The sequence below is a fragment of the Grus americana genome, chromosome 25, assembly GCF_028858705.1.
Source record: "Grus americana isolate bGruAme1 chromosome 25, bGruAme1.mat, whole genome shotgun sequence".
NCBI classification, from domain to species: Eukaryota; Metazoa; Chordata; class Aves; order Gruiformes; family Gruidae; genus Grus; species Grus americana.
In genome coordinates, this window is record NC_072876.1 from 4,849,845 (window position 1) to 4,863,019 (window position 13,175).

Consider the following 13,175-nt stretch of genomic DNA (forward strand, 5'->3'; position numbering starts at 1 on the left):
TCGGGAGGAAATAACTCTTGGATTAACTTTTGGGATTTTTCTTGCTTTTCCCAGCATGTATTTCCCTTTGTAATTTACTGAATTAATGAGCTAGTGAAAGGGACCAACTCTCTCACCCACAGGTGTTTCCCTAACCTACGGAGGCGGGAAATCTTGGCATCGCCGTATCATTTTTTATTCGGGAAGAAGGACGCAACCAAAAGGAGGGACCATCATGAGGGTGACATCCCCAAAACGCCAAGCTCGGGGGTTCCCCCTGGCACAGAGCTGCGCTGCCGAGCCCTCCCTGGAGAGGGGCCGTTCCTGGCTCCCGCGGAGGCTTTGGGGTGTGGGAAGCTGAGCAGCATCACCCCCCCGGGATGCCAGTGGTCCAAACCTCGCAAGGTAGGAGGGTTTCTGGCAATAGGACATGGCGTGCTATTAAAATAGCGTGACTCAGAAAGTTGGCAAGACCTTTCTCCATCACTGTCCTGGCACATGGGGCCTTCACCTGCCGGGTACGGGGGGACCCTGCTCGCAGGCTTGCTCCTCAGGTGGGTGGACGCTTATCTCCATCTGCGCTTCCCTGGTAGCTGGAGATGCCCAGGTACGAGAGGGCAGGGCTTTGGGATCACCCAGCTCCCACTGCGGTGCCAGAAGTCACTCGGTTTTTGGGAGCGTGGGTGACTTAGGGGATCATTATTCACAGCCCAAAGCTGTCACCCTGCAGAAGGACAGAGATCTCACTCAAAGCTTTAGCAGTCCACCAGCCCAGAGACAGCAGGGAACTTTTACCCAGAAGCAAAGACTTTGACTGCAAAGTCTGTGACTACCCTGCAGCAAACATTAGCTGCTGAGAAAACTGATGCAGCCAAGGTCCTTCCGCAGAACGGGCATGTTCTCACATCAATGTTTCAGGTCCAGACTGTCCCCAGGGAACCAGGGCTGGCCAGCTGAGGCATGCCATCATGTGAACGTGGCAGTACTGGTGCGAAACCCAGGCTGGTTCACCGTGCTTTCGGCTCCAAGGCTGGCTTGGTTGTTTCTGTAATCCCTCTGCAGACAGCTAACTCCAGCCTACAAACAAAAATGAGCAGCTAAAAAAACCTTTTTGGACTACCTGTACCCAGTAGGGAAGGTCAGATGGACTCAGAGGACATGGAGGTGGCAAAGATGCCCCTCTAATCCCACAGCCAACCTCTGGAGCAGCCGCGATGCTCTGGGTGAGAGCAGCAGCCTGAACGTGTGCCTGTTGCAATGCAAGTATATCTTGTGTGCCACTGCCTGTGGGCCAGGGCTGTTCTGTAAAGTTTTGCTGGGTGAGTAATTTATTGATAACCAAGCTCAATCTTGAGCGTATATCCATCATCAGGGGAAGACTAGGCAAATAGATTTTATGCCCAGGCTAGTCATAGCATTGCATACAGCATTGCTGAAACTACCCCAAATGCACCAAACATGCCTCCCTCATCCCCGTGCCTTCGCACTGTAAAACAGCCAAAAGACAGGTCCAAATCTGCAGCAGGTTGCATTTACCCTCAGCCCTTGCTGAGGATTCCTCAGCAGCCCATGGCTGACGGTCTCTGCCTTCCTCCCGCAATTCCCAGCCGCTGCCTGTAATTGCAGTGAAAATTTTGCTTGGAGCAGAGGAAGCAGCACCAGCAGCATTCCCAGGCAGCCCGGTGCACACCCAGCCTCGGTGAGGAAACGGGGGAAGAGGCACCGAGTTCTTACTTAATTATGTAAATTGCAGATGAGAAGAAGGGATTTCTTTTCTTTTTTTTTTTTTTTCCTTTTGGTAACTGAACTGACGCTCAAGACAGGTCAGCCAAGTGCCAGCAGGCAAGAAACAGTCATGGGTTAAAAATTGCCAGCCAGGCCAGCGCAGGAAAGCTGCTGGGGTGATAGGGGAACAGGAGTGAAATGTCGTATTATCGGGGTCCAGGACCTTGCTCCACTACAGACCTCTGCATGGTCCTGGGCGGGCGTCCCTTGGCCTCGCCTGCCTGTCACCAACCGTTTGCAAGGCACCGGCAGGAGCCCGACCCTGCACGGGCAAGGAGGAGAGTAACCGTGTCGGGGTGGGGAGACAATCCAGATATACTTACAAACAAACAGTGGAAAACTACGTGGGCAATGGCGGTGATTGATTACCCCGAGTGCTGGACCTGGGGGAGGTCCGAAACCCTCGCTTTTCGGAGCAGACGGGATGGCATCAGCAGGGATCTCGGCGTGCGTTGGACCGAATCCTGATGGAAGCGAATCACCCGGGCTTGGCTTTCCCCGGGCAGCACTGCCTAAGGGAGGCTCTCACCTACCTGCCAGCTGCAGCAACATGAAAATATTCTCAATAAAACAGCACACCATTTCTCATATGCTCTGGGAAGGAAGAGGAAAAGGAGAAAAAGGGATTTCTGAAACACGGCAGTGTGACGATGCGGATGAGCTCAGATAGTAAAATGGGAACTGACTCCCCCAGGCGCTCTCAGAATAATTAAGCTTTTCGCATACGGCAGCACTGGGGAGCGCGCTGGGTGTGGGGACGTGGTCCTTTCCCTGGGAACCCTTCCAGGCAACTCCCAGCTATCGGGAGGGCTCCTCCCTCGGGATTTTATGGTAGGCACGTAGTGACAGGGCACACTAAAAGAAGTTACGACCCAAACAAGCAAAGGCAGCATAGTGGGTTGTTAGCCAGCTGCCACTCTGATCGGGAATTAAAACCTAAGCCCTGTATATCATTAGCTTGTCAGTCAGACAAGCTCCGACCGCTGCCAGGACCGACGCTCAGCCTCACCCTGCCACGCAGACGGCTGCGTTCGCATCACCGCAGCACTGGCATCACTGCTATGGTAACGGAAACATCTCGATAACAGCAGAAAGCACCAGGCTGTTGCAGACAAATGGCTTGTTGAAATGACTAACGAAGCAGACGTTCCTGGAGAGCCCGGGAGCATGACAGATGAGACACCTACTCACCGGCGGCCGGTTACATCAGGGAAATTCGGCAGCAGCTCCCAGCCCTGCTCCAGCACTGGTGCCGGAGAGCCGTGCCCTGTGCACACCACGTACCGTGAGTTACTGCAGCCCTGCTCAGCGAGATCCGCTGCTGACCCAATTGCACTTTTATTCACTTCAAATATTCAAAAGCTTTTGTTTTATCCTAAAAAAAAAAAAAATCCTTAAAAAAACCCACTCAGGCTGTTCTGATCTGCAGGAGCCGTGCTGTCAAGAACTGACCACAGGCACACGTTAACATTAGATTTCCAGTAAAGCATTTCAGAGTGATAAGGTACCAGTTTCAATAGTGCATTTCAATGTAGTTTCATGCTATGAGAAGATCTGATAATACCCTGCAGACCATTCTTGGTTTGCCATTCTTTGTCATTACTCATATTTCACAGCTGCTTTAGGTACACCAGCATTTCAGATATGAGGCCAATAATGGTTTGAACACAGATCCCCAGAACTAGGTAATATGATTGATAGAAATGCCTCCAGTAATTTTAATAAAAGAAAAATCGAGACTTGATAACGAAGTCTAGCAGCAATATCTGACCTCAGGAACCCCTCCTGACATAACTTCAGGAAAAGATCCACAAAAACCAACCCAGCCACCTGGAACTAAAATCCTTGTAGGATTTTACATCTCTCCTGGTAATACTGTAGCGCACCAAAACCCTTGCCAAAGGAACATAATTCTGTTTCCACAGACAGAGGAAAATGTTTCCACTTGGTTTTTATGCACTAGAGTAATTTCTTACATACTTGCAGCGGTGTAAATTGTCAGACAGCCCTACCCTAATCCCAGCTGGGGGCGAATGGGAAGATTGCCTGTAGCAGCGGTGCTACGCTGCAGCTCGGAGCAGTTCTCAGCACCTTAAAAAATCAGAGGTTTAATTGTCAAGCAACCACCTGGCCCTCCAATCCAGAGCCCGTTTCAAATCTCGTTTGAACAAGCGCTAATCTGGCACAGTCCTCTTGAAACCCAGGGATTCACACCAGCACCCAGATGGGTGTCACCCGCCCCATCGTCACTCTTTCCATTAGCTTCTGCACCGACGCACTTTGTTCTTTGCGATGGAAACGTGCTCTGCGGCTGCCAGCGCCCTCTCCCAGCCTCTGAAAATCCTGCTGCTCTTCTCCCTCTTAATTAGTGCAGTTCGTTATTGACAGAAACCAGGGGCCAGGTACCTTGCAGGCTTGCCAGCCCTGCCGCTCGCTCAGCCCCAGCTCTGCAATGCTGCTGACAAAAGTAAAAAAATTGTTTTTCTCAGTAAACTCATCAAATGACTCAGAAAAAAACTCTGCAGGGAGTTATCGGCTGATAGGTGTGGTACATTGTGTGCCCTCTTCTCAGTCACGTTTCTAACCATAACCACTTGAATAATTCTGAAAATCAAACACTGAGTACTGTCTTTTAGGGAGCGACAGGCTAAGCACGGCTCAGCTTAATGAAATGCAACTTTTATTCAGCCAAGCCCAGGAGATGTCAAAAGCCACGGGAGCAAAATTCAGGCTGTTTTCCAGGATTTCTTCCCGAGCGGCTCGTGGTGTACGGGGCTCTCGGCGGCTTTAGAACCTCTCCTCATGGGCAGAGCAGCTCCTTCCCCAGTGCTAAGGGGCTTCGGGAGAGCCTGGGAGAGTGTCCTTGACCCCGAGACGATGTCTGAACCATCCTGGCTTAGAGCATCGCCCACGACTGTGCTTTGGGGCTGTTTCTGCCGTTTCCTGTTACCTGCAACCCAGCCCAGGATGTCCCCAGGTACATGTCCCATCAGAAAGGAAACAGAGCCACCTCCCTCGGGGAGCATCGCCCCATTGCTGTGGGTGGCCCTGAGCCCCCCCCCCCCATCCTCGCTGGAAGTCCTCATGGGTCACATTCAGCTCCCGGCTGCGCAGGGCTGCACGTCACAGAAAATGACACTGCCTCAGCCACCACCTTCACGGAGCAGATGTGACACTCATCTGCGTGACTCACCAATGGCAGTGCTGCCACCAAGCCAGGATTTCACCCAAAGACCTTAAAAAAAGAGCGCCTTCCTTCCCCCGCCCCGCCCAAGATTCACCTTTGTGGAAGGGGAAAAGCGTGGTGGAGGATCTTATACACTGACATATCTGTTCTGCAGAAAACCATTAATTTAGTCACCAGGGTGGGGGGTGTTGAAGGTTAGATACTTGCTTCCCCTGTTTTGATAAAATGTGAACTCATATTTTGGTTATCACAAATGGCATCTTCCCCAAAGGGAAATGCATATTTCAGGTCTTTACAGTTTAATAATGCAGCTAAAGAGCAGCTCCCGCTAGCTTTTCTTCAACTGTCCATCGCCTGGGTTTCAGCAGCCACCTCTGTTGCCCAGGGACTCCTCTGCCTGCAAAGTCCGAGCGTGCAAAGCGCGTGTTCAGAAAGTCACAGGTCCAGCCGAAGCGCTGCTGTGCTCAAAATCAGGCAAGTGCACGAGCTGTGCGCGATGCTAGGGACCGGCCCAGAGGAGTTCGACACATTCCTGCTAACGTCAGGAACCGTCTGGGAAATCGAATTCCTCTTGAGAAATTTTCACCCCGAAACTGCAACAGCTCAGGAGTTATCCACAAGGTTTAGCAGTCCCCCTGCTTGGGTACATGTCACTCTCTTGTGATCATTTCAGCAAGATTTCCCAGTCAGAGGGTGATTTTCAATGGTTTGGATTTTTCTTCTTCTTCTTTTCTCCACCATGTTAAGGAAATCGGCTATTTCAGCAAAAATTAAGGTAAAATTGCCTGAAAAGCACTGCCTTGCCATTGAAGATGAACAGAAGCGTCCACAAGAGAACGATGCAAAGCCCAACGCCCATGTTGAGATTTGCACCAGTCTCCAAATATGCATATATTTCAAAGACTCAAATCTGCCAACGAGACGAAACACGGGCTTCATGAAGGAAGCTTTTTCAGTTTCCAGGAGGTTTCAGAAGCTTTTTGATGTGGGCATCTGACATATTGGCAATTGGGCTTCTCTAAGCAAATGGTGATGCCAATGTATAGAAAAAGAAAATGTTGAAGTACAGGAAAGATTTTGAGCTGCCTGAGAAGTGCCCTTGCTGCAAAGTTGCGTGCTGCTGGGAGGATCAATATTTCGCAGAGAAACGAAACTTTCTTCAAAGGTCTTTCTAAGGGAGAGAGCTGTGATCGGTGAACATGAGAAATGATCTAAGCAAATCAAACTTCCACTTTCAAAACCCGCAAGAAGCCCCCATGCACATCTTTCCTGCAGAATTTACATTTGTTTACTATGCTTGCTTCTAATTTTAAACCTTCGTCTCTCTTGCAATTAGTGCTTCAGCCATAATTTGTATTACCAGTCATCGTGATGCTTCCCTTGTTCCTGCAGTCCTGGGGGGGGGGGTGTGTCATGTGGAGACTGGGTTATGGTTCTGACGGAGCAAGTTTGCACCTTGGAAAGCGGGCAATCTGAGAGAGACACGGAACAGAGAACCAAAGAGGACACAAAAATACAATTAGCCAAAATTGAAGAAAATAGCTCATTCCAAGGATAGAGATTTTCCATAGTGAGCCTGGGGATCCCCAGCTGAAGCCCATGGATGCTCCCATGAGTCATGGAAGAGCTTGTGCAGGTAGTTCTGGGCCGCTGCTCCCCATCAACAGGCTCTTCTTTGGAAAAGGCTTGTTAATGTTTAGAAAACCAAAGCTGAAGTTCTTTACTTTGGAAATTCAAATGAACCGTCACGTAAAATGGCATCAGTTATCAGGTGCTATCTGCAGCACACAGAGATTTAAAAAGAAAAATAATCACACAGAACAATAGCATGTGTGCAGAGTTATCGGGGAAAATTATCTCCACTCCCAGGCAAGCAATCGCCGACCAAAGACTCTAAGGTACATGCGGCACATCTAGCAAGGTCGTCGCTAGGCAGAGAGGCTGTTTCTCGTCGAAATATCAAACCGCCCTCAATTCCTCCTCCAAAGCTTCTGACAGAGCTTTGAATGGCGTGGCTTTTCACATAATCACAGCCATGCCCAGGAGAGAAGAGAAACATCCGAGACCGATGCTGCCAGCGGTGCCGACATCGGGCTCCAGGCAGCGGCACGGCAAGATGCTGGACCATGGTCTGCTGAAATGCACGTGCCCATCACCCAGCTCTCATGTTCCTCCCGTCCTTATTTTTGGAAGAACTAAAAACTGATGTGATAGCAAAAGTCACACAGGCCTTTTTTTTTTTTTTTTTTTTTTTTTAATCAGACTGAGCTTGGCCTGGTATTTGAGCAAGCGACCGAGCCGGCTGTCCTGCACAGCGCCTGGGTTTGCCCAGGAGGGTGAAATATGCTGATGGTGCAGGCAATAAATGATGCCTAATAGAGGAGAAACTGAGTGCTCGCTGCTATCAGCTCAATTTTTGAACTATTTGGGGAACAAATGAATCACTCCGATAGCCAGAGCTCTCATAGATTTAGCTTTCACCAAAACTGAAACTTGTTTCAGTAAATTAGCTGTGGATTCTGTACATAACCCAGCTCTTAAAGACAGGTTTCGGTTTTGACTGGGTTAATATTGCCTTGAGTATGTACTAACCTGGGACTTGAATCAGTCTCAATTTCACAACCGTGAGGGGCCAAAGCTGGTTTCGTCGGTGCTGGATGCATGCGAACCTGCACAGAGGCACCCTGACACCTCTGCCTGCTCCGGCCCCAGCTCGAGGGCAGGGAGAGATGAGAGGGTAAGGACAGCAAAAAGAGCTCTTGCTGGCAAGTCACAGCCACACGGCTTCCCTACTTCCTACCTTATTTGATGACACACGTGCTGCAGAAATGAGCAAAAACCAGGCAAATTGCCACCAAATCCCCCAGAGCAGGCGTGAGGACAAGCCCACATGGGAAAGTCTCTTGCGCTGTTTTCCCACCTCGTCTTTGCATCAATCATTCAATCCAGGCTGGCAGAGGTGCATCGCTCCCCGCGCTGGAGCTGCACAGCCGTCCCCCCCCCCCCGCCAGCTCATGCAGAAAGGTGGGCTAATGAATGAAGCTACAACACATCTAACGAGGAGCAACACCGAGCTCAGGTACAAAAAGGAGTGCCCCAAGCAAATGTCCCAGGGAGCAAAACCATCTGGGCACCAGAGGAGGGTTTAGGAGGTGAAAGCTGTCCCCGTGCACTCTACCTGCACAGTCTTCCCTGGACTGATCAGGATGACTTCTCCTTTGAGCCCTGCAGGGTGACTTGAGGAGATGGAAGGGAAGATGCTCTCCAGGAGGCGTGTGGGCAGAGCCACCGCTGCTGCGAACACTCCCTGCAGCGGGGCCGTGCACAGCACCGGATTTTCCACAGACGTGGTTTTGGCCCCAGGATGAGCAGGAGCCGCTGTGCCGGCTGCCCCAGGGCTCCACCACCCCCTGAGGACACAACCCTCATCCGCAAGGTCCATACTGAGACCTGCACGTCCCCGAAGCACCAAAGGCTTTGTCCCACCGTGAGCCTTGCACCATCCTCAGCACCAGGAGAGCCGCCTCTTTCACCATCCATCCCAGCCACCATTTGCGTCTAGGTGTAAAGTCTTAGAAAATCACGCTACAAGGCAAGGTTAATTTTTCCAGAGGTTTATCCTGTTATCAACCCACCCCTGTACGGCTCTGCCCCAACCCCGGCACATGCGAGGAGCGCCAGGTTGGCCGCGGGACATCAGCCTTCCCACCGCAGCCCGGGCAGACGCCCGCGGGCTCAGCCATCTGCTAACCAAAGTGTCCTCTGATCCCAGTGCAAAACTGAAGACTCGGTCGCTTGCAGCACATAGCGACCAGCAAAAACCCCTTTTAGCCATAAATATAAATGAGGGGCATTACAAGGATCGCGGCTCTTACGTTTGACATTATATTTTCAGCAAACAGGCTGCCAGCCTCTTCCGAGGAGCGGGTGATGAACTGCCAACCTCTCCTTTCCCAACAGGCAGAAGACAGCTAGCAGAGGAAGTTCACTTCAGATTTTTTTTCTTCTTCTTCTTCTTCTTTTCTTTTTTTTTTTTTTAAACACCATTTTCAGTGAGAGGGGTTTTCCACCATTCAGATTCATCTTCCACTTCCTAGTTACAGCCCCCAAAACCTGTATGGAAAGCAATAACCAAAAAGGGAGTTCAGTGCCTGCACCTGTGTCCTGGTTTCAGCTGAGATTTAAGTTAATTTTCTTTAATTTTTGAGTTAAATTTCTTCATAGTAGCTAGTATGGAGCTGTGTTACGATGAAGTGAACCTTCCTTAGACTTCCACAAAAAGATAAATCCTGGGCAAATTGCCTAAGAAGCACAAGCGAGACCGGTGCTGAGCAGAAGCGGAGCAGACGCCCCAGCTCCCGCAGAGGGAAGCGGGTCGTACCCCTGGGAGCAATGCGATTTCGGTAATAGCTTTTCAATTGCTGAGCTCTACTACTTTCATAAGTCAAGTTCACTTTTTCTTTGGGTCTCTGTAATGAAGATGCCTCGCAAGGAGAAACAGCCAGGTTGTATCACCTACTCTTTCTTGAAAAAAAAAGGGGGGGGGAGAAAACAGAAGGGGAATTGAACACACAGAGGTATAAAGTTATAAAAAGGTATTTCAAACCTTCTGAAACCTCTGACAAGCACATCTGATGCATCATTTTTTATCAAAAAATCTCTGATTATGTAGCTGAGGTCAAGCTAAGATTATTCTTCCTCCTCCTACCCGTGGCACAGCCAGACTCACACCCTGTGCTGAGACTGTTAATTAGAAATTTGTCAACTTAAAATAAACAAATTCAAAGAGGAAAAAAAAAAAAACCTTCTAGCAGTTCTAATTTTTTGCATTTTTCTCTGAAAAGGCAGCAGTGTCAGCAGCAGCCTCTGGGCTGATTATTCGGGGAATCCACATCACGAAACTCGTTCCCTTTGCCCTGGCTTCTCAGAGGGGCCTCCGAAATGTCAGATTTGAATACTGCCTTGCATGGCCATCACTATTGCTTTTCTGGTTGACTAACACACCGGGTCAGAGCCCCGGCTTCAGCCTGTACCGAACGACTCGCAGGGGAGTCCCAGGGGCCATCACGTTATCATGCTAATGATTTCGGAGCGGAAAGCCATGGTGGGGGCGCACGGGAAATCCCCCGGCAGCACCGGGGATGCTGCAGCATCCCTCATGGCACCGGGGATGATCAGCCGTCACGCGCAGCATCGCCAGCCACGGCACGTGCTTCTCTGCGTGTGTGGGGGGGGTGGAAAGGAAAACCCAGGATTTCTTAACCCACAGTGTGAGCTGCTCTGCACCATGAAAAAAAAAAAAAAAAAAAAAGAAAAAAGCTACCCCAAAACTCCACTGCGTGAGTGACCCAGCCTGATGTTTGGCTTCAGGCCGAGGGCCTGATGCTGCTGTGGAAAATGAGTGAAGTTGCCTCCGTAATTCACCCCGACGGTCACGTTACACTTCCGAGCAGCTGGTTTGCATTATCTGATTTCTCAAACCATGATAACTAGTTTCTGTCTTATGACCATTCATACCTATAAATAGTTTGTATTTGTATTATTGATCAGAGTGTTGATGCTAAATCATGACAAAAACAATATTCTTCAGAAGATCTACACACCTCAGTAATACCAAAACTAGAAAAAAGAAACTCATCAAAACAGCAGTTATGAAATGACCTGTTCAAGACAAGAGTTGCTCAAAATTGCCTCTGTAGGATGCTCAAAAAAAAAGGCAGTGCAAGAGATATTTGGGTAAGTCAAGATGGATCGTATACTTGACCAGTTTTGCATACTTTTACCTTCTTGGCTTACCTGCAAACGTACTGCATTCTTCTGAAAAAGCCTCGTTCATCCTCCCCGCTTGCTCGGAGCACACGCTCCCTGCTCCCTGAAAGCGCCAGTGCCGAGATCTCATCGCTTTCTGTAAGGACAGAAACAGGACACTGCCGAGAGCACCGGAAAATCCCCACCAAGAACATATTGCAGGAAAAAAAGAGAAGAAAGATAATAATCCCTCTGTCTGTAATTGCTCCTCTGTGGAGTGGGAAATAGTCCTACATGGACAAGGGCAGCGTTGTTTGCCTGGAGGATGGCCTGACGCTGCGTCAATGGGCTCGTTAGAAGAGCCCAGCGAGAAGAGCATATTGCTGCAGCACCATCCTCCTCCCCGGCTCTGCAAACCCCGTGCAGCGTGGCATAAAACGGCCAACTACACGCAACCTGGGGAAAACAGCACAGCTCGCCCTGCTAGGCTGACAGAGCGCACCCTGAAATCCCGGGGCAGGACATGAAATGGGGATGATATTCTCTGTCTGCCTTACAGGCTGCAGCAGACTTCCAAATATTGGGAGTTTTATGTATGCAAGTTAAAAAGTGCAGATGTTTCGCAGTGAAGTTAATCACTGGAACACTGAATCTACAGATTGGAGGAAGTCTCCATTACTCGATGCTTTTAGGTCAAGATTCCAGCTTGATTTAGATCAAATGGAAGTTTTGGACCTGCTACGAAATTCTTATGTAACGCTCTCCTATGTCATATTACAAGTCACATTAACGTCATAATAATGTCTTCTGCTCATGATTAGTAACCTATTTCTAGACACTTAGATATTACAAGACAAAACAGTGACATTGGTTAAATTTCCAAAGAGTAATTTGGGATTTACCTGTTGAGGTGGTTGATATGAGTCACATTGCAAATTCCAACAAGAGTGCTAGAAAGCAGGTTTCCAGAAGTGAAAAACCCAATGTCATGCCTTGCCAGCAAAAAAAAAAAAAAAAAGAAAAAAAATCTTGAAAAAAAAAAAAGCAGTCTATGCTTCACCCATGTGGAACTGTTAGTCATCAGCAATGAGGCTGCTGAGAGAGCAAATGACATATTGCTTCAAAACGGCTCTTCACATAAGGTGAATAAAAGGCCACCAAGTCTCTGCTTCCCCCAGAGCGTCACTGACAGCAGAACTCCGGAATCTGAAGGGATGAGAAATGGGGAATTTTTGAAATGGAAAGAAAGAAACACAGCATTATGATAGCCTGGAATTCTAGGGGATCCTCTAAGCTGTATCTAGAATAGACACCCCGTAAAGCACACAATGTTCCTTTGTCCAAAAGCAATTACAGGGACCAAGAAGGCAAAAATCTGGAAAAACTCGCCAACCTAAGAAAAGCTACACAGATAGGCAGCCCCTTTAATAAGAAGTGTGAGAAGCCACCCTGCTCCAGAGGATGGGACCTCTGGAGACCACCAAGCCCAAGCCCTGCCTGTGCGGGGTCAGCCAGCGCGCCTTGCCCAGGACCACATCCAGGACAAACCTCTCCACATGTCACTCTGCGGAGGAGAAGCAATTGCCCAAATGCCTCTCTTTTGCTGCAGAAATGCAATTCTGCTGTCCTGCCAAGTATTTCTGGTGAAGGTGCAGCTCTTAGAAGTTTGTGGGAGGTGGGGTAAAAGTGTATGAATGGCTTTTGAGTAACACGCTTTCCTTCCTGAAATGATTTTCTTGGCAAACATGAAAGCTGTTTCCTAAAGGTTTAGAAATACACCCACGTCCCCCGGACACTCTTTAGGAAAAGGTGCTTTATTCATTCATGCAACCACTTCGTAGTACTGCAGAGTCAATGCATTTCCACAGCAGTAAGCAAGAGTGAGTCAGAACGAAACTGCACCGTCAAGATCTCTGACATGGCAAAGGAAACACAGGTAAACACAGCCGAGTATCATCCGTGCGCAGGCCAGAGTTTCCTTTGTGGAATGGACGCATCTGGCTTACGCTCGTACCAAAAAAAAAAAAAAAACCCCAACAAAAAAAAAAATACAAACCAGGTTCCAAAACAGGGAGGAGGGAATTGCACAAGACTGAGAACCGCTCTGCATGCTCTGAGTGTCAAACTGAAATGACTTCATGGAGACCCACAGATTGCTCAAAATAAGAGAAGTTTGGAAACGAGCGCTCAGCTCCTCAGCAGGAAGGAAGGGGGGTCCCGGCACCGCTGCCGCACCGGCTCCCGCTGATGGCAGAGGAGCTTCCCGTGTGCCCCAAGTCCCTTTGCTTTGCATCCCACAAAAACAGCAGCACCTAGCACTAAAGCTGAGGCTGAGAGTGACCCCTCCACAGCAGGAGATCAGATTTGCAGAGCAGTGCCTGGGGCTGCATCCTTCACCGAAGGGAGCGGGTTTAGCTCCGGGGCTTTGGTCCAGGGCCAGGCTGCCCATGGACCCGCTGCGGGGCCCTGCCTCCCG

The 13,175-nt window shown here is 49.4% G+C and overlaps 1 long non-coding RNA gene across 1 annotated transcript; it reads right to left on the bottom strand.

Moving 5' to 3' along the window:
* Window positions 1-8,602: 8,602 nt before the first annotated feature.
* LOC129196522 (uncharacterized) lies at window positions 8,603-12,151 on the bottom strand. Its single transcript, XR_008574176.1, has 3 exons — window positions 11,602-12,151; window positions 10,748-10,856; window positions 8,603-9,064 (listed from the first exon to the last, which is right to left on the bottom strand). It is a non-coding gene; the product is annotated as an uncharacterized LOC129196522 (long non-coding RNA).
* Window positions 12,152-13,175: the final 1,024 nt, after the last annotated feature.